We start from the raw sequence: 22,511 nt of genomic DNA, 5'->3' as shown, positions 1-22,511 counted from the left end.
GTTGAGGAAGACAAAAGCATGTTAGGGAGAGACAAAAGAGAAATAAAAAAGACTGAAATCAAATGTGGAGAGATGAAAACTACAACATCTGAGATGAAAAACATGCTGGAAGATCAGATACTACAGGAGAAAAGATTAGTGAACTTGAACACATCAATAGAAACAATCCAAAATAAAACACAAAGAGTACAAAGCCTTTAAGAAATGAACAGAACCTCAGTAAGTGGGAAAGCTTCAAATGATCTAATACACATGGAAGTGGAGTCCTCAAGCAGAGAGAAGAGAAGAAGGGCCAAAGAAATAATGGCCAAAAATTTTCTGAATTTGTTGAAAATTAATCCCAGAGACCCAAGAAGCACAACGAACCCCAAGCAAAAGAAACTAAAAATCTCACATACGGGGGAATCGGGGCGCTGCTGAAGCATGGAGGCCCATCATAATAAAGACACATAAAACTAGTGTAAAAGAGAAAATCCAGAAGCTGTGAGAGACAGTGACATGGTATGTCCAAAGGAACAGAAGTAAGAATGACAGCTGACTTCTTGTCAGAATTTCATTATATGTTTAAGGGCAGAAGAAATACATATAGTGATAATAATAAAGATTACTGCTCTGCATGTGACTATCTTTGTATAGCTCCATAGCGGTATTTTACAGATATAATCTAAACGAGTTCTTTCCAATATATGTGTTCCTTTTCTTTTTCTTTTTTCAAAACAAACAACATCTTATTGGAGTATAGTTGACTTAGTGTTGTGTTACTTTCAGTTGTACAGCAAAGTGTTCAGTTATACATATTTTTATATATATATATATATACTTTTTCAGATTCTTTTCCATTATAGGTTATTCCAAGATGTTGAATATAGTTCCCTGTGCTCTACAGTAGGTCCTGTTGTTTATCTATTTTATATATAGTAGTGTGTATCTGTTAATCCCAAACTCCTAATTCATCCCTCCCCACCCTACCCCACCCCTTTTCTTTTCTAGCAACAGAATCCCTGATTTTTTTGCTGGACACAAGGCTGTGAAACTACATTGCTCAGCTCCTCCTTTTTTTTTTTTGCCGCACCACGCAGCATCTGGGATCTCAGTTCGCCGACCAGGGACTGAACCCGCACCCTTGGCAGTGAAAGTGCGGAGTCCTAACCACCGGACTGCCAGGGAAGTCCCAGCTCAGCTCCTCTTACATCTAGAGGAGCTTCTAGAAACTGGCTTTTTTACTCTTTGCTTCTAACCAACTTGCAGAGGAGAACACAGGAGCTGAAGCAGCCAGCTTGGACCCATGAGGCCAACTTGGTGATGCTTGGCAGAGAAGCTGGTAGAAGGAGTCTGTGTCCCAAACACCATGGAGTGCCACACCTGCCTTAGCCACCTACCTGGCATTTTACCTGAGAGAGAAAAAGTTCTCTCTCTACTTAAGCCACTGTTGGGGGTGCTTTGCTCCCTTGCAGCTTACCCTCACCCTCCCTGCTACAAGCAGGTGTCATTATCTCTACTTTCCTGACACATTAATCAAGTTCCTAATCCGTGGAAAAGCTTGGATTTCAATCAGCTCTGCCTGTCTCTAAAACCCTTGACATTTTCAGCAAATTACTCTTCTTACCATGAATGTTTAGAAAAATGGCAGCTGTACTATTACAGGATTTGCAAAGGAGACTAAATCGAAATAAAATAGCCACTAAGAAATTTAACTGAAACTCTCATATAAATAAATATTGAAGAACATCTAAAGACTTATAGCTTTTACAGGGAATGTTTACATTGGAAGAGTGACATAAACCGAATTTTTAAAAAAAGCAGAAGACAGGGACTTCCCTGGTGGTCCAGTGGGTAAGACTCCGCACTCCCAATGCAGGGGGGCTGGGTCTGATCCCTGGTCAGGGACCTAGATCCTGCATGCATGCCGCAACTAAGAAGCCCAAATGCCACAACTAAGACCTGGTGCAGCCAGAATAAATAAATAAATATTTTTTAAAAAAATCAGAAGACATAGAAGAATACACCCTAAGGGACCAACATTTTAATTTCAGAAATGTTTTGTCATTTGTGACCTGGTATTTTACATACACACACAGTTAGTGACAGGGGTTAGGGGAAAAACAACGCCTCTAGGGATTACAACTCTGGTTTTCCAGTGAAGTCAGAAATCCTGCTCTAATAGCACGTTTGCTGTCACCGTTTCTAATGAGGAACCGAGGCTGAATGCTGGTCAAAAAACAGGGCCAAGAAGCAGAGTGAGGCTGAGCTTCATCCGGTGCGCCAGCTCTACACCACTTAGCATCCACAGGGCCTCACTTGGAGCCCAGTCTCCTTTTAAAGGACCCCTGGGCGGTGGATCTCTCTAGATCCAGGTAGACAGACTGCCCCCCCCCCTCCATTTTCCCTGTAGAGATTCAAGAAAGCTTTAGTGCTTGGCTATTTGACAGAAAGCGGTGGTTTAACCTGTCAGAATCAACGAGAAAAGTCATCTCCGTGATGGATGTCGTCTTCTGTAACTGCGGGCATCCGTATCAGTGGGAGGGGGCTGTATGAGGCCCCGAGAGACCCTGAACAGACATGACCCTTAACCTTTACAAGTCAGGATGGGAAAAGGCCTGTCCGACACATGACTCCACGTGGAACCTATGTATTATAATAATTATTATAACAGCTAACTTTCATTGTGCTGTGATGTGTTAGGTCCTGTGCTCAGCCGAACTGGCAACATAATTTGCAGGGCCCGGCACAGAATGAAAACATGGAGCTCCTTGTTCAAAAAGAAGGGGAGGCCTTCCCTGGTGGCGCAGTGGTTGAGAGCCCGCCTGCCGATGCAGGGGACACGGGTTCGCGCCCCGGTCCGGGAAGATTCCACATGCCGCGGAGCGGCTGGGTCCGTGAGCCGTGGCCGCTGAGCCTGCGCGTCCGGAGCCTGCGCTCCGCAACGGGAGAGGCCACAACAGTGAGAGGCCCGCGTAAGGCAAAAAAAAAAAAAAAAAAAAAAAAGCAGGGGAAACGTGCTGTTAAAGGTACTAAGACATTAAGCATGTTCCTTTCTTCTGTGGTCAGTCTCCAGGCCTGTCCTGATGATTTTCATTGTTTATTGAAGGCCACTCCCCTGAGGCAGTGTAGACCCTCCCAGGTGCCCGGGGCCTGTCCTGACAGTGAGTGTCCACACCCACTTCTACCAGCTGCTGAATCCCCCTCCCACCAGCGGCCAAACCGAAGCATTGCCCTGGCCCGGGGCAGGGCAGCCTACACCCAATCCCTGGCAGACAGGTGACCCCCCGGGGCTTTGCAGCCTCTGTCCCTGCAGACTCTGGGCTTCTGGATCAGGAGTGGGCACTGCCAGCCCGGGGTAGGACGGACGCTGCCAGGCCCTGGTCCCAGACACGGTGGGGCACATGCCCTCGCTGCTGGGTGGGCACTGGGGCAGGGGCGCCGGGAGCTTACTCCAGGGGGCAGGAGGGCGGACCCCGTGGGAGGGCAGCCCCAGCCTGGCGCTTGCTCCGGTCCCATGGGACTTCACTTACAGAACAGACATTCCAAAGGTGAAATAATATAAGAACTGCAAGAAGATGACCCAGGGCGTTCATCCCCAGGGCGGGGGGCCTTTTGAGCGGGGGGGGGGGGGGGGCCTGTGTCACTGCCCTCGCTGCGTGCCCCCGCAGCCAGCCTTTTGTGGGATTCCTTCTTTAATCTTCACAACCAGCCTGGAAGGCCAGGTGTTATTGTCCCCATTTTACAGATAAGGAGATTGAGGCAGAGAGGGAGTAAGAAGCCTGCCCCAGTGGGTGCAGTGGGGTTCTAACCAGCCTGACTCCGAGCCCACATCCCTACCATTCTCTGGGCAACTGCTCTTGAAAGAGTATGTGCACAAGAGAGAGAAGTTCAGAACAGACAGCCCAACGTTTATGTCTCATTCTAGTCTAGCTGGCATTGAAGCCCTGTTCCCAATGCAGTTTTCTTTCTTTTTTTTTCCTATACCTAAAACGGTTTTTTTGTTAATTTTCTCCCAAAGCAGAAATAGGAACATTGAAACCATGTGGGGTATCAGTTTAGGAGACAGAGGGCCTGTGTCCCACCTGCGGAGTTAACAGAAACGGGGCGGAGCCGGCCCCTCCCCCACTGCCTTTTCCATCATTAGCTCAGAAGCACCCGGGTTCCTTCTACTGGTTTTATAGCCTCGCAAGAAGTGAAGAGGCTGGTCAGCTGTGCTAAAGGACGACTTCATGAGCACTGCCAGAGCCAGCCAGCAACCTTCTGGAGGAACCTTCTAGAGCTTTACAGCAGTTCCCTCAGGGCCCACACTTCCTTGTTTGCTTCTAGTTTATTTCACCAGAAGAGGGTAGGCTCTTGGAAAATATAGCCTCAAAAGGATCGTCGGCTCCCCTGGCCCATCCGTGTTTCCATGGTCACTGCAGTTAACACTGAGAAGCAAGTTTAGAAAGTTGTCTCAATGATGTAGACATAAGCAGTGATGTGCTGATAATTTTAAATAAATAGCTCTCTGGAATGCTTGTTTTTTTTTTGTTTTTGGCCACCCTGCAAAGCTTGCGGGATCTTAGTTCCCCGACCAGGGACTGAACCTGGGCCCTCGGCAGTGAAAATGCAGAGGCCTGACCACTGGACGGCCAGGGAACTCCCTGGAATGCATCTTTTTTTTTTTTTTTTTTAAGGCCCTGATTTGCCGTGTTCGATGCTTTCTGTGGTGTAAACCACGGCTGATTTCCGGCTACCAGGGCGATATCCCCTGCTTGCAGAATACCTGACATCAGACTGGTCTGCTCTTGCAGGCTGTGGGGGGGCAGTACACCCCCAGCACGCAAGGCGCGCCCGCAGGCACAGTGTCCCGAAGTGCTTTAGGTGAGTGTTGTCATTGCCATAATGACAGGGGGACGAGGAAAAGGAGCTACAGTTTAGTAATACCGATTTTACAATTGAGCTAAGATTCCAGCACAGAGGGGTTTGCTGCAGGTGCCCAGCGGATACCCAGACTTCAGACAGGAGTGACGCTGAGAGCGTCCAGCTGCGACGGCTCACATGAGTTTGGCTTGAAGATGACTGAGGTTGGCCACCCCAGGGCCACAGTCTTTAGGAAGGGAAGACCTCGAGAACAAGAGGCAGTAGTGACTGGATGCCTAATGGTGGGATCTGAAAGGGGCGGGGCGGGTCCCAGAGCAGGGACAGCGCCTGGGGAGCTCCGGCCCTGCGCAGAGGAAGTGATCGTGGGAAGGAGGGGAACGAGAATCAAGTGACAGATGGTTCAACCTAATTGTCGAAAAAGTCCAATAATGAAAGAAGGTATTTGTCCCTCCTTTGTATTAAAATCCCGTTTGTACTGTAGAGCTGTATACCACAGAGAACTATACTCAATATTTTGTAATAACCTACAAGGGAAAAGAATCTGAAAAAGAACATATATATCTATATATCTATATATCTCTACATATCTGAATGCTGTACACCTGAAAGTAACATGACATTGTAAGTCAACTATACTTCCATTAAAAAGAAATCCAGTTTGACTGTTAACTGATTTCTCTCGAATTTCCTTTCCCATGGCCCTCTCCCCAACATCATCACCACTGGCGTCATCCTTACTGGAACTTATTGTGTATCCTCAGAGTATGGTGTCTAGTTCATACTCTGGCCTTACTGACCCTTGGAGGGAATTCCCATTAGGGTGACGTCGCTACCAAACATCTCTTTACAGAGTTTGGGAGTGGGTGGGAGGCACGCGTTTGATCGAGTCTGTTCTATATGTGCCTTTGGATAGATTTTTCATGGGCGAATATCTCCCTGTGGGGAGTAGTATCATGTGACAGACTTCATTCCTTTTTCTAAATTGGCTAGTGTGGAGGACAGGGCAAAGTTCTCTTCAGACTTCTAACGCTGAGGAGAGTATTAACATTAGAAATGAAGAGATAGAAAAAGTATGAAAATATTTATAAAACAGGAAAATGTGCATACATAAAAACTTCATTAAATGACATTCATTTATTTTAAATGTGTACAACATTCTTGTTGCTACTTAAAAATAGAATGATGAAAGATGATTTGGTGGGAGTAATTGTTTGGGAAGAAAAATCAATTTAACATCACTTTGCTTTCAATTTCTGCTGCCAAGAAAGCTCATGCTGTATCTTCTAATTCAAACATGTGTCTCCAGAAACCTTTGGATCCCGTATTACAAAGCCCCATCTGTTTTACCCTCTCCAAATTAGCATTTTCACTCAATTCACTTATGAATTTCCTGACATTCACTCGATTTCCCCCACTCTTGTTATCTAAAATCACAACTGGCATCTTTTGGATTTGGATTCAACTTAGAAAGTAATTTTTAGCTTTTAAAAATCCCTTTTAGTAGTAAGTAGGGTATAAATAAATAAAATGTAAAACATAATGATGCAAACCTACATGTACGAGGATGTTCATTGCAGCATTTGCTTACAATGGCAACAATTGGAAACAAATACCTATGAATCTAAGGGTAGTTAAAGCAGTAATATCTATCAATCCATCGATCAGTCAATCCCGATATGATATACTAAGTGGAAAAAGCACGTTGAAAGATCAGTATACGGATAATGTTATGTATAGGAAAAAGGCTAAGCTCTACCCATATAGGACACCAAAAGTGGACTGCCCGTCACCCCAGGTGAGGACGCCACTAACTCTGGGGTGGGGACAGGGGTACAGAGGGACACTCACATTTTTTTTCCGTAGGCTTGTGTTACGTTTGAATCGTCTACAATAAAAATGTGTGGACTTATGTTATCCTGAATTAAAAAATTCAAACCAAAGCAAAAATTCTTGAGTTACCAAGTGTATATAATAAAAAAATAAATAAAATAAAATAAGGGTCATCAGGAATTTTAAAGATTTTCTTCCTATCCCTACTTTGAATAACTTCTTATCTATACTCAAGGCAAAATAAAAAGGAAAGAGATTTAAAACATATATGAGAGGGGACTTCCCCGCGGTCCAGCGGTTAAGACTCTGCGCTTCCAATGCAGGGGGCATGGGTTCAACCCCTGGCTGGGGAACTAAGATCCCACATACCGTGCAGCACAGCCAAAAAATTAAACAAAACAGAACAAAACATATACGAGAGGAAGTTATTAGAGCTGAAGATAACCAGTGTATAATGGTGTGTCTAGTAAGCACAGAGATTACAATTTTAGGTGGAATACAGGACAGAGGTGAATATATATTTGTGTGTGTAAAATTTTGTTTTATTTCTGGGGAGGATATCATTCCATTTCCATGATAACGATGATGATAAATTGCCATTACTGAACAGTAAGTAATGTTTTAAATCATTTTTCTTTTATTAACTCATGTAATCTTAACAACAACCCAGTCAGGAAGATTCTGCAGTTATCCCCATTTTACAGATGAAGAAAGGAAGCAGAGACAGTGAAGGAACTGGGTCAAGGTCACACAGTTTGTAAGGGATGAAGTTGAGATTCAAACCCAGGCAGGAGGGATCCAGGGTCTATACCGCCTAATCACTCCCTTAAAATTGCAAAGTCAAATAAATACCTGCTGGAAGCACCCTAAATGTCCATCGACAGATGAATGGATAAAGAAGATGTGGTACATATCTAGAATGGACTATTATTACTCAGCAATAAAAAAGAATGAAATAATGTGATTTGCAGCAATATGGATGGACTAGAGATTACCATACTAAGTGAAATAAGCCAGACAGAGAAAGACAAATATCATATGGTACCGCTTATGTGTGGAATCTAAAAAAAAAAAAAAAAAAAGAACTCTTATACAAAACAGAAATAGACCCACAGACGTACACGTAGAAAACAAACTTAGGGTTACCAAAGAGGAAGGGGAGGAGGGATAAATTAGGAGTTTGGAATTAACAGATACAAACTACTATACATAAAATAGATAAGCAACAAGTAACTATACTCAAATTTGTAATAACCTGTAACAGCAAAGAATCTGAAAAAAAAAAGATCTATATGTACGGGTAACGGAGTCACTTAGCTGTTCACCTGCAGCTAGCCTAACATTGTAAACCACCACCACCACCAACAACAACAACCACCTCAACAACAACAACAACCACCTCAACAACCACCTCAACAACAACAACAACAACAACAACAACCACCTCAACAACAACCACCTCAACAACAACCTCAACAACAACAACCACCTCAACAACAACCTCAACAACAACAACCACCTCAACAACAACCACCTCAACAACGACAACAACAACAACACCACAAACCAACCCTGCATCCGGTAGGCAAGACCATCTAGAGGGTGGAGAGCAAGCAGCACGGCTTTAGGGGGGCTGGTCCAGCACCACCTTTTCCTACGAGCTCCCCGTACACTCCCAGGCTGCCCTCTGCAATGTCTCCCTACATCTGCAGCAAAGCTCCTCTTTGGATGCTTATTTTCTGGTATTCTTGTGCTACTGCCCTTGGGTAAGGAGGTTAGGGTGCCGTGGGAAGCAATGACGGAAGGGGCGGACACCAGAGAGAGCGAGGTGCTCTGGGTGTGGCCGTTGAGGACAAGGAATAGGGGCCGGGAGGCCACGGCAAGGGCAGCGCTGACAGAGGGGGGGCACCACATGGGAAGAGCACCACACTTATCCAGCAGCAGCAGCCAGGAAGGAGCCCCAGGCTTTCTCCTGAACTGCCTTGTTGAACGAGCTGTGCGGTGGAGACTGTAGGAACCACTTTCGTCGTTAAAAAGGAAGCACAAGTCAGAGCCCAAACTCAAGGAATTTATAAACTATGGTGATATGAACTATATAGAAAATCAATAAACAACAGGGTCCTACTGTAGAGCACAGGCAACTACATTCAATATACTGTAATAAACTGTAATGGAAAAGAATCTGAAAAAAGAATAGATATGTATATTTGAATCACTTTACTGTACAACAGAAGCACTGTAACTCAATTATACTTCAATTTTTAAACATTTATTTATTTATTTATTTATTTTTGGCTGCGTTGGGTCTTCATTGCTGCACGCGGGCTTTCTCTAGCCGCGGCGAGCGGGGGCTACTCTTTGTTGCGGCTTCTCATTGCGGTGGTTTCTCTTGTTGCGGGGCACGGGCTCTGGGCACCCGGGCTTCAATAGCTGCAGCACACAGGCTCAGTCGTTGCGGCACGTGGACTCTAGAGGGCACGGGCTTCAGTAGTTGTGGCACGCGGGCTCAGTAGTTGTGGCGCACGGGCTCAGCTGCTCCGCGGCATGTGGGATCTTCCCGGACCAGGGCTCGAACCCGTGTCCCCTGCCTTGGCAGACGGATCCTTAACCACTGCGCCACCAGGGAAGCCCTTCAATTTTAAAAATATATATAAACTATGATAATGTGAGAGGGACATCCACAGGTGAATCACAACAAAAAGACAGAAACAAATATTTAGCCACGGATTTGGGCTTTGGGTCACACACCAGCCCCAGCTGAGCTGTATGATGGTGGTGAGATGACTTAACCTCTGAGAGCCTGTTTTCTCAGCTTTATGGTGGAGGAGCCGCTCCTTCGCCCTGAGCTGTAGTAGGAAGTGGAAGAAGTAATGCAGGTGGGAGAGTTCGGCTCTGGGCCCCCATCAGGTTGGTGGAGATTCTCAGGGATCACTTCCTACCTGACCTCTCCTGCCCACCCTCCATCCACAGGTGTCAGACCTGCGACGTGGTCTGAAGACTTTCCCTGCCCACCTCTGCTCCCTCTCCCTTCATCTTGGCATTTGCTCCGAGAATTCTGGAGCTGCCACAGGGCTAGAGAAGTAGCATCGTGCCTACCATAACCAGAAACAGGCCGTGAAGAAGGAGGTCCTGGGGCGGGAGATGCAGACCCACCTCAGGGGAGGGTTGCCTGTGCGAGACGGGGGGTGGGGTGGGGGGCTGCTATGTCAGGCACTCAGCCTCTGTCTCCCAGAGACAAGGTTCCTGTGTGCGAAATAAAGTCGGGTTTCAGCTCTGAGATGGAAGGTGCTGGTAGGGAAAGTGAAAGCTGGGGGTGGCTAGCAGCTGGGATGGTTACCCTCAGAGGGACACAGAATCTGCATCGCCCTCAGGACTGAGAGAGGGGCTTAGCTCCTCTTGGATGTACACAGCCACCTCCTTTGCTTGCATCTTTTAGTCTCACTCTCTCCTCAGGATTTTCCACGAGGAGTTTGTTCTCTAATTCAGTGAGCCAGAAGCTGTGATGTCCAGCCAGATTCCCCTTCCTGGGCTGGTGCACCCACCCTGGCCACTGGGAGAGAGGTGGTTGCTGAGATCTCACAGCTGCCTCTTTCTCTGAGGGGACCCCTGGTCTGGGGTGTTTGCTGTCCCCACCCCCAAATCAAGGGTCACCTAAAGGCAGGGACTGCTGACTGACCGGGGTCACAGAGGCTGCCTCTGTCTCGGGACTAGGCTCCAAATCTCACATCTCTGCCCACTGACCTCCTCCAGCCCTGCTTCCCTCTCCCTCACAGGGTCTCCCTGAAGCCCATCCCTCCACAAATCCTGGCACTGAATCCTTGCCTCAGGCTCTGCCCCCAGGATGGGATTCACTCACCCAGCCACCAGGACCCGACCTAAATCTGTCAGTGTTTCCCAAAGTGTGGCCCATGGAACACCTGCTTCAGAAGCACCTGGAATGCTTGTTTAAATGCAGAGTCTGGACCCAACCCTGCTTCCACACAACCAGAATCAGCAGGTGGGTGGTGAGAATTTGCGTTTTCAACAGGCTCCCAGCTGTGCTCAAGAACGCTCAAGTCTGTGCACCCCTGTGCTGACCGGCCCCTTCATTCCTGGCATCCCTCCCTGCATCTTCACTCAGCACATCCTCTTCCTTCTATGAACAGTGCCCTCGAGTCAGTGCCAGATGCTCCACATCCTTCCACCGCACCCCTCACCTTGCGCAGCCCCTGCAGCCACTTGCCTAGTGCTGACCGCCAGGTGGGAAGCTCTCCCGCCACGGAACCACCTCAACGCCTCTTGTTCACCTCCCGAAGGACTAAAACCACCTACACTGTGAACTCCACACTTTATCATATTCTCTTTACGTTGTAGAAAGCTTTTTTTCCATGACCTGTCTCCCTGATCTGTACTGTAACCTGCCTGAGGACTGAGAAGGTGGCTTCAACTTCTTTGTTTCTATCCCCCATTCAACATTCCACAAGCTAAACAACAAGGTCCTACTGTATAGCACAGGGAACTATATTCAATATCCTGGGATAAACCATAATGGAAAAGAACACTAAAAAAAGAATGTAATGCCATTTGCAGCAACATGGATGGACCTAGAGGTTGTCATACTAAGTGAAGTAAGTCAGACAGAGAAAGACAAATAACATATGATACCGTTTACATGTGGAATCTTAAAAAAACGGTACAAATGGACTTATTTACAAAACAGAAATAGAGTCACAGATGTAGAAAACAAACTTATGGTTACTGGGGGGACAAGGAAAGGGGAGGGATAAATTGGGAGATTGGGATTGACATATACACACTACTATATATTAAATAGATAACTAATAAGGATCTACTGTATAGCACAGGGAACTCTACTCAACACTCTGTAATGACCTATATGGGAAAAGAATCTAAAAAAAAAAAAGTGGATATATGTATATGTATAACTGATTCACTTTGCTGTACACCTGAAACTAACACAACATTGTAAATCAACTATACTTCAATTAAAAAAAAAGAATGTACGTATATGTACAGCTGATTCACTTTGCTGTACAGCAGAAATGAACACAACATTGTAAATTAACTATACTTCAAAAAAAAATCCACAAGCATTTGCTAATGTTTAATTCATTTGTTCACTCATTCATTGATTCACTCAGTATTTACTGAGTATTACATACAGGCACAGTATTAGACCCTGGTGATACAAAAATGGATAGATTGTAATTGTCTTGGTGGGACACACTATCCAATTAATTAAACGCTTTCAAGAGTGAATTTATTGTAAAAGGATCTCTTAGGACAGCATAAAATGACCTTCATTCATGTATACGTTCAATAATTATGTATTAAGCATTGTGCACCAGGCCCTGCACTAGGTACCAGGAATATGATGGTAAGCAAAGTAGACATAGGACCTGTTCTCCAGATGTTTATGGTTTAGTAGAGGAGACATACTAACTATGTAATTATACAAATCTATAATTACAAAATATGTTAAACACTGGAGAGAAGAGATGAGAAAACTTTCAAGACACAGGGAATAGCACGTGCAAAGGCCCTGTGGTGAGGGGGAGCTTGTCTTCTGGGAACTGAAAGAAGGCAGCAGGGTGAGCACCCCTGAGTGATGGGGAGTGTGAAGAGAGATGAGGCGTGGGGGAGGCAGGAATCAGATTTAGGAGTCTTGAAGGCCACAGTAAGTGTCTTGCTCTTACATCATCTTCCCGCTGCTCCAGGGCGCAGGTTGCCCAGGTCTGAATCAAAAAGCCACCCGTGCTCTCTGTTCTCTCCTTTAGCCCTTTGAGTCTTTCCCTCCTCATGCTTATTACACTTTGCAATACTTTTATTTACATATCTGACTTGTTTTTATTTGTTTCTAATCTTCCTCACGTAAGAGGGAAAGACCATGGTTGTTTGCATCTCCTTTGCCTGATGCCGTGTCTGGTACAAAGTGGCTACTTAGATATGTCCGGAGGGAGGAGGGGTGATGGGGCCAGAGCGGACCTTGGGTGGGGCCCCGCTAGCTAGGCAGTGACCGCAGAGGCAGGTGATTGGCACAGACGGAGGGAGTAGGCGGGGCTAAAGGACAGGGCCCGGGCCCCCTTTACCTCTTCACGGTTACTGAGACCCTTAATGACTTTTCTTTACGTGGGTTAGCGCGGTCACGATTTATCAAATTAGAACTTAAAACCAAGAAAAAATCTAAATCTTTATAAATTGCTTTCAAATGAACAACAATAAACCCATTATATAGTAAGTTAATTTTTATGAAAAATAATAACCGTGTTTTCCCAAACAAAACAAAATTTAGTGACAGGTGACCTCATTTTATATTTTTATAAATCTCTTCAATGTCTGGTTATTAGTAGAGAGTAGAATCCCTATATCTGCTTCTGCATTTAATCTGTTGCAATATCTCGTGCCATGTAGTCTCTGGAAGGCTCTGCAGCACACTTCGGAGAGAGTGAGAATGAAAAAGGCAAATAACGTCTTAGTATGAGTGTGAAAATAGTTTTGGCCTGTTTTGGCTCTGCAAGGATCACTGGAACACTGCTCCCCACAGGAACCCAGGCCACACACACTGGTTTCAGGAGACGCTTTGGAGGCAAGATTGACAAGCCTTAGTTATATTATTATTATTGCTTATAGTTACTGCGTGCTGTTAATCCTCACAGCCGCTCTATGGAGTGGGCACCGTTAGTATCCCCGGTTCACACAGGAGAAGCCAGGATAACTTGGTGATGGTAACCAGTACCAATTTTATATTTACATATACATGTCTGTATATCCTTTCTGCACAATGAAATTGGACATTTTTATTTTTAGGAAAGTAACCAAAACAGCTAATAATGAATTTTATAATTTTTGCCCGGCGAGGCTAAGCCCAGCTCCAACGAGCCTCAAACAGAAAAGCACCCTCTATAATCTTCCATTACTTGTGAGATCTGGCTGTGATTTAAATGTACTTTTGAGCCATTTCATTTTTAAGAGCCCATTTGGGAAGCTTAAAAATTAATTTAATCTTTTGTCTTCAAAGTTTAATTCTTCCACTTCTGGCATGTTATCTACGGCTCTGAGAAAAATTGCCAATCACTTGGGTAATTTGCACCTAAAATAAAGGTGCAGGGAAGTTGAAATTAGAAGCAGCTAGAATAGTAGTTCCTTGGTTTCTCCTGCTAGGGTTTTGGACCAAAATGCACAGAGCCTTCCTCTGTTTTCCTGGCTTCCTTCTTCAGGCGATGGGCTCGCGGCTAGCTTATTTTCACCATGTAAAGTTCCAGATTCTTCTATTTCCGAGTCTCCTTTGCTGTCTGCTGCCTGCTCGCTCTGTCTGTGCTCCCTTCTTCTCACGACATTGATCACACTTGTCACCAACCGGTCTCCACCTGCCCTGATTCCTACCCAGAGGGGCAGCCCTTTTCCCAGAGGACGTCCATGTGCCAGTCCTCCCCTGAAACTGTGTCAGGTGCTGCAGTCAGCATTTACGTGCATCAGCTCAGCTCACGCGCTCAAAGCCCCCTGAGGTTGGCGTCACCCACTTTACAGATGGGAAAATGAATTTGGGAGAGCTAAGGGACTTGCCCAGAAACCTACAGCCAGCGCAGCTGGAGAGTACAGAGGCATTACCGGAACCCACGCCTGTCTGACCCTTAAGCTTTGTTCTAAATCGTTCAACTCTCTTACCTCTCTGCCTTTTAAGAGGCCGTTTCCGGAGCTTCTGGTGGCGCAGTGGTTACGAATCTGCCTGCCAATGCAGGGGACACGGGTTCCAGCCCTGGCCAGGGAGGATCCCACATGCCGCGGAGCAACTAAGCCCGTGCGCCACAACTACTGAGTCTGCGCTCTAGAGCCCACAAGCCACAACTACTGAAGCCCGCACACCTAGAGCCTGTGCTCTGCAACAAGAGAGGCCACCGCACGGAGAAGCCCGCGCACCGCAACGAAGAGTAGCCCCCGCTCTCCACAACTAGAGAAAGCCCGCGCGCAGCAACGAAGACCCAGTGCAGCCAAAAATAAATAATAAATAAATAATTAATTTAAAAAAACTGAGGAGCCTTCTAGAATAAGCTCTCACTGGCCAGAGTAGCCCTCGCTCGCCACAACTAGAGAAAGCCCGTGCGCAGCAACGAAGACCCAATGCAGCCAAAAATAAATAATAAATAAATAATTAATTTAAAAAAACTGAGGAGCCTTCTAGAATAAGCTCTCACTGGCCAAGAATGGTCAATTTGAACATCGCTAAGGTTAATAGCTGCAACAGATTAAAAAACACATCAAATGTATTTTTAAAAAATAGTAATAAAATAATGAAAATCATTAGAAACTACAATCTCTTCTTTGATCTCAACAATGCTTCTTGGAATTCCCTGGTGGTGCAGTGGTTAGGAATCCGCCTGCCAATGCAGGGGACACGGGCTCCATCCCTGGTCCAGAAAGATCCCACATGCCAGGGAGCAACTAAGCCCGTACGCCACAACTACTGAGCCTGCGCTCTAGAGCCCGTGCGCCACAACTACTGAGCCTGCGCTCTAGAGCCCGTGCGCCACAACTACTGAGCCCGCGTGCCTAGAGCCCGTGCTCCGCAACAAGAGAAGCCACCGCAATGAGAAGCCCGTGCACCGCAACGAACAGTAGACCCCGCTCACCGCAACTAGAGAAAGCCCGCGTGAAGCAATGAAGACCCAACCCAGCAAAAAAAATAAATAAAATTAAAAAAAAAATTTTTTTTAATGCCATTTCCTCTGCCTGCTTTTCTTAAGTGTCTTCTCCAAGAAAACTTCCCTGACTCTCAGCCTCAGGTGCCTCTCTGCTCGAGGCACCTCGTGCTCACCTGCATGCTACATTTGACACCTGTGTTCTCCCCAGTGGACGGTGGGCTCCCTCGGGGTAAAGCTCTGCTTTTCCTCTCTCAGTCACCACCATCTAGTACTAGTCCCTGGCAAACAGTAGGCGTTTCCTATGAATAATCGATACCTTCTCTTTTTTTACGAAATTAATTAATAAATGAATGAAGTTCATTTGTAAGTCTGTTGTCTGGAACCTGGACTAAAAGTAGTGTTTATGTGTTGTTGAAACAGTGCATTTTCGAGGTACATAATGGGTTAACAGAATGAGTAGGTTGACTGTTGTGTTTCCCACAGTTTTACTACATTTTTCTTTTGGGAAAATGCAATCTCAATGTAAGGAATGGTCTTAACCCTGAGCTTTAGGCCATCACTCTGCTAATTTGTGGACTGCCCTTGAAGCTGCCTACTTTTTATTGTCTATTTAGAATTTACTTCAAGGATCACTGGCTGTCAACCTGTGCATGTTTTGTTATTCATTCTTTCACTCATTCTGTTCATTCATTCTATACTCTTTGTTAAGGGCTTACTACCTGCCAGCTGCTATTCTAGGTACCGGGGTGGACAACAGCATCCTTGAAACCAGAAGGTCCGTCTAATGGAGACGAGGAGTTACAGCCGCATGGTAAGAGGAGTTATGACGAGGACCTGAAGCTCGGAGAGGCGGACACTTAATTCTGCTCCAAGAGGCTGGAGGAGGCTCCCGAGAAGGAATGGTACTTGCACAGTCGGTTGAGGACCTGCTTTCTCAAGCTGCCTGGTAACCACCACTGTCCCTCCACCTTGAATGTGGATGCTTAAGGATGGATGTCCAGTTGGTCCTAAGGGCAGGCACATACCTGTCTGCAACATCTTAAATTAAGAAAGAAGATAAAGACCATTTGGTGTCCGTGTTGTGAACATCTCATGGCTCAATTGTGTAGGATTATGATGGTGCTGGCCTCTGCTTTGCCCCACAATTAAAACATGAAGTAAGTAAATCAGTGTTTCCGGCTGTCAGTGTTCTCTTGGGGGCCCCTCAGCTCCGCTGGGACAAAATAGTTTAAAAACTAGGTAAGGGGGCTTCCCTGGTGGCGCAGTGGTTGAGAGTCCGCCTGCCGATGCAGGGGACGCGGGTTCGTGCCCCGGTCCGGGAAGATCCCACATGCCGCGGAGCGGCTGGGCCCGTGAGCCACGGCCGCTGAGCCTGCGCGTCCGGAGCCTGTGCTCCGCAGCGGGAGAGGCCACAGCAGTGAGAGGCCCGTGTACCGCAAAAAAAACCCAAAAAGACCCCCAAAACTAGGTAAGGGAATTCATGTTGCATTTGACAAACCCTGATTCCTACTCTGAAACCTAATCTAAACGAGAAGTTTTCACTGGGTTCCAGTACTCTGCTCCCTGAGGGCGGGGATGAGCATGCTTATTTCTGTCTTATCAGTGTCCGTCTGACACACGGAAGTGCTCAGCAAGTTGGTTATGTGATGGCTTTGATGACGTTTGCATGTCACTGCTTTCATTCACAGGAATATGCACCGACTTGCAGGGATTTCACCTGGGGAGGTACTCACTGTGAGGAAGCACCCTGCTGTGCCTGTCAGGTCTAGAAACATATTGGATTGTCTACTGGGCCCTGAGTGATCTTGAGAATGAGTGTGGGGGCAGGTGATCTCCAACTGTCTTGCATGTTTGGGCTAAAGCTCCGCAGTTACTGTAACATGGGAAATGTCTGCTGTCAAGACCACAGCAGCCCCTTCTTGGCTTGTCTTCTGAAGGGGGTTAAGTAGTGTGGGAGAAAAAACACAAGGCACGGACTCTGGAAATCGAAATTGGGGTTTACATCTTGGATATAGTTATCTATTGCTGCAAACCAAACTCTCCCAGAACACACAGTGGCTGAGAGCTAATGACAAAGACTCTTTCCCTGACCACCTTCGGTCGGTGTCTCTGAGGCTGTTCGGCCAGATCTCAGCCGTGACCAGTGAGAACTGTGAATCCTTGGCACAATCTGTCAGCTCCTGACACTGGGACTGGAACAAACACTGGCCTGGTTTCTAACAGCTCAAGGCTGCGCCCCTGGCCTGACCCAGCCCTCCCAAGTTCCCGCCTGGGAAAGCTCAGGCTGCCGAAAGAATTTTCTGTGTGAGGTTTACCCTCACTCAACACCTAGCTTGCCCAACATTTCTCAGAAAACAGCCCCCTACCAGCTTTTTGTAACTTTCCACTTCTCTGACTCTGCCCAGGCTCTCAACACTTCCTCCTCCCCACTCCCTCCGTCTTCCCTTAAAACCCGCAGTCCCTCTGCACAGGTCGGAGCCGAGCTGTCTCTCTCTCTCCCCTGCTGCAGTAGTCTGCATGAAATCTGTCTGGCCACCTTTAATGAATGCCCAGCTCTATTTCTCCTTGACACTACAATAAACGCTTATTAACTCAAACAGTTTTGATGGGCCAGGAATTCAGGAGAGCCTCAGCTGGGTAGCTCTGCATCAAGGCTTCTCAGGATATATAGACTGGGGCTGGAGGGTGTTCCCACGTGGCTCCCTCACCTGCTAAGTTGGTGCTGGCTGTTGGTGGGAGGTCTCAGTTCTTACCCCGTGGACCTCGCCACAGGGCCGCTTGAGTATCCTCGTGACACGGCAGCTGGCTCTCCACACGGTGCAGAGGGAGGAGGTGGGAGCTGCATGTCTTTTATGGCCTGGCCCCGGAAGTCACACGTGGTCACTTCTGTATTGTTTCATTGATTTCACAGGCCAGCCCTATTCACTGTGAGAGGGGACTCGGGGACTGTGGGCCCTGGGAGTTAGGAATGGCCGGGGACCACCTTGGAGGCTGGCTGCCGTGACTCTGCACCAATCCAGGTCGTGACCTTGGGCGGGTCACTGGAACTCTGGCTGGAACAAAAAGGAAAGGGCTAGGTTTGTTCTGTGAGGTCCCTTCCAGCCCTGACTTTGTCTTCTGTTAAACAAGAGAGTTACTCAGTGAAGGAAAGAGTTAATGTGCTTACAGAAGCATTTTTCACAGAGAGTAACTCATCTGCCAGGGTCTGGCCCAATTCCTAGAATCGGGTGGCTCGTTTTATGGGGGAGGGGGGTCATAGCAGCTGTCTGGGTTTCCCATCATTTCTCCTCTCACTTCCGAGGTCAGGGAGGTGGAGGGGACGTGAACAGGTGCTCCTGACTAGGCTGGCTTGGACCAGCCCTGATACAAAGACACTAAGGATTTGGAAATGAAAATGCAAGCGGGGGAAATTGGCAGGCTGCCCTTGGAAGGCGCTGGTCCTAATTTTGCTCCTTTTAGGAGTTTTGCACCTGATTAATGATTCTGTTCAAGATGAATTAAGCTGCTGGGACCTTTCTCCATTTAGCAGTGCCAGCTCTTTCCTTCTCTTCACACTTTTTTTGGCTCGTCCCAGTCTCTCCCACCCCCAACTTGGGGCAAATCATGGGTCCAGGATACACTGGGTTTTTCCCTGGAAGGGCAGAAGAGGCTAAATGTCACCCCACGCACCACTCCTGAGGTCAGGGGCTGAGGAGCCACTACCAGCGAGGGAAGCTCAAGTTCAAAGCCTAGCTGGACACTTGACTCTTGAGATTCTCCTGATTCCCCAGTGAATTTTGTTCTGAACAGCTATGGTCACGTTCAGAGGGCAGTTCCTGGCTCTATTTTACCTTCCCCAGAAATGAGCAGGAGGCAGACAGGAGCAGGTACCCAAACCAGGAAGTTGAGATGTTATTCACGATGCGAAAAACAATCCTGCATCTGACAACCCCCCACCCCACGTGCTTTCTTCTGTCCTCTTCCTCCATTCCTTATACATTCATTCAAAGAATGTTAAAGCCTCGAGGTCATGGCCTCACAATGGACCATGGCAGCAATGGAGGCCACGTTTCTTTCCTTTTCTCCCCCTTCCTGCCAGAACATGCTTTTAACACTTGTTGACTAGTCATTTGGAAAATTGCTCTTCCTGTAGACAGCTGTCAAGGTGACAGGACCCTGGCTAATCCAGGGTGGTGAGGGAGCCATAAAAAGACAGGGGCTCTGTCCTGCTTCAGCCCCCTCTTTGCTCTGCCTGTCCCCTGACTCTCTCCAACCCCCTCCCACGCTGTCCTTTATTCAGCCGGGATCCAAGGATCTCCCTTCAGAGAAAGCGCATCATCGCAGGCTCGGCTGATCAGGGTGCCAAGTCCCCCCCCGCCCCCCCCCGAGGCCCCCCCCCCCCCGCCCCCCGCGCGCGGCCGAGGAGCTTAGCACAATGGTCCTTTATGCTGTGCTGCGTGCTCTCCTTCCTGGCCCCGGCTGCCCCCGTGCGCTGTTTTCCTTTAGTCTTTCTTCAGTATTTCTTTTCCAGTCGACTTAGTTATTACAGTGCCTGGACGGGGGCAGGAAAGACTCTGGAGGCTGGGCCTGGCACCGGAGTCTGACGGGACTGCCCTGACATCACCGGGCGATCTTTGGTCGCACTCCCTGCTGGCCGGACCCTGGGCCCACCTTCCTGGGCTCCCTTCCATCGTGGAGGGTAGAGACAGGCCCTGTCCCCTGGTAGTCGGCTTCTTTGTCAGGGCTCCGGACCCACCAGCCTAGGACGTTTCTAAAAAGGGTACTGAGTATGGAGTGGTTGTGAGGGAGGCAAGCCTCTCAGCCTCAGCCTAGGCAAAAATTCAGTGAATAAAAGTGACACATTTAAAAGAGAAAGCTGCTCCAGTGAAAGGCAAAGGATTGCTGTCGGAGCAGATGAAAGCAGAGCTGCCCGTCAGGAGCTGGGGGCTTTCTCTCTGGGGATGGAATCGGTGCAGTGAGGTGCTGCTCTCTGCCCAAACAAGCCCCACCAGCCTCGCCTGGAACTCAAGGCAGGGGCAGCCCCCTTCCTACCCAGAGACTTCACTTCCTCCTTCAGTCACATTTTCAAGCACTTCGTGGAACCTCCAAGAGCTCCATCACGTGGCATTGACGTTAAACATCTGCTTTGCATTAAAAAAAATTTCTTTTTAATTAGACCTTTTAAATTTGTAATCAGACAATTGGAGTTTCATTTTTGAGGACCTAGGTTTCATGGGGAACATATGAAAGTTAATATGGAGGACAAAGTTCAGCCTGAGCAAGGAAGATGAAATTCCCTGGCCACTTCGGTTTTCCCCCTCATTTACATAAACCTCAGACAAGCGGATATTTGCCGAATATATTGCATGACGACTAGGAGTAGGTGACCGACTCACATGGCAGCTGACAAAATGTAAAAGGGTGGAGGGTGGCTGGGGGCAATTTCCAGGTGTGACACTTAATGAAGGCCTATCCAGAGCGCTGGACGGAGCTCAACATGATCGGAAAGGGGGCCCCGATCCAGGTTTCGGAGATGCCACGGCTAAGACGCCTGCACTGCCGTGGGCAGGGTTGATGCTGGTAAATGCTTGTACCACACCGCATATTAAAGTCTTCAAAAACACCTCTAGCAGTCATTAAAATAGCTGCTGCTGCAACTTCCCCCAAACCTCTTCAACATCTGTCTGCTCTGGCCCCCTCTAGGTACCTTCAGGAGCTTCTTAAAGTCTAGCTGCTAAAGGGTTAAATCCGGCATAGCTGGTGTCCAGTACCCTGTTTCAGGCTTACAGCTAGTATCTGCTTTCAAACACTGCGAGTATTACCCCTGGCTATACCCATGACTATAATATGTGTTGGCAGAGATATCTGGAAGGAACTTTGCCGTGGCAATGCTTGAAGGTCTGATTCATTGAATCTGAGAGCAAGTTCTGGTATATGGCGGGGGGGGAGGCGACATCGACATCGAAATTTGATTTATTAACACTGGCAACAGTTACAGGCCATCTTGCCAACAAAGTTTCCGAAATTGAAATCGCATGAAACTTTCCTAGTCCCTGCTTGTGCCGCATGCGCCCTTTCCTTTCTAAAGCAGCAAATTCACTTAAAAATAATTAAGAAAAGATTGATGGGATTTTGGAATTGTAATGAAAAATATGATCTCATTAGTAAGTCATGAGTCAGGGCCAGGCACTCTGTCAGATGTATGCACTTCTGCATAATTAGAAGAAGCTGATGCCAGGGGAGCTAATAATGGCCTGAATTAAAAAATTAAAATGGTTTCCCTTTATACTTTTTGACTGTGCTGAAATTCTTCCTTTTGCGAAGATTCAGAAAGAGATCTCTCTCCAAAGAACCCTATCAAATGTAACTGAGGTGCTGAAAGAGAAACTGGTGGTGAAATAATTGAAAAGACTGAATACAAGGGACCTTTCCATTGAATCTATTATTAAGGCTCATTCAGGTTACCAGTCCAACATGAGAAATTTTTTTGAATTTCAAAAGCACATTTTGAAAAAAGTCACTAGATTAATCATGTAAATTCCATATAATCTCTGATCTGAACCACAGAATAAACAAAAAGATTGCCCTTCAGAAGAGATGCACAAGTGCTGGAAAGGTGACAATGGGCTTAGAGACAAACAGGATGGCGATCTCCTCTCTGCCACTTCCAGCTGGGTGGTCCTGGACCAACTGACTAAGTCTAAGCCTTGATTTACTCATTTGTAAAATGGGAATAAGAAAACCAACCTCTTAGATTTACTGCCAGAATGAAATGGAATAACATGTACAGAGCAGGCATTCATTAAAAATTATTTATCATTTCCTTTTTCCATAGGAACCCTACTCTGCTGACATTTGAAAGTTAACAATTTCCCCTTGTTGGTTTCAAAGGGGCAAACATTTGTTGAGTGTCTGAGTGCCAGACGTAGTGAAGGACCACAGCGATGAGTGGGGTAGTCTTGAAGGGATTTATCCTGCAGGTGGGGTGAAGGGGATGCACAGTTGGACACCATTTATATGCAAAGCAGACTGGGTTAGATGCTGCAGAAGTCCAACTTGCCCAAAGAGGAGGATTGCACGAGGGTGTCTGAGGACTTGATAACCCATGGTATGAGCTGCTGTGCCCACAGTCAGAATGGGGGAAATCTGCTCCTCTGAGCCCTCACTATCCTTCCCTCCCCACCCATCTAGCCTCCCTCCCTGGGTACCCACAGACCC

The 22,511-nt window shown here is 47.0% G+C and overlaps 1 protein-coding gene across 2 annotated transcripts in view; it reads right to left on the bottom strand.

Moving 5' to 3' along the window:
* XRCC2 (X-ray repair cross complementing 2) overlaps nucleotides 1-22,511 on the bottom strand; it is a 165,612-nt gene that overhangs the window by 35,545 nt on the left and 107,556 nt on the right. The gene's annotated exons all lie outside the window — the stretch shown is intronic.

This window comes from Physeter macrocephalus, chromosome 5 (genome assembly GCF_002837175.3).
Source record: "Physeter macrocephalus isolate SW-GA chromosome 5, ASM283717v5, whole genome shotgun sequence".
Lineage (NCBI taxonomy): Eukaryota > Metazoa > Chordata > Mammalia > Artiodactyla > Physeteridae > Physeter > Physeter macrocephalus.
Note: the sequence above shows the minus strand (reverse complement) of the source record. Positions and strands in the feature narration are given on the sequence as shown.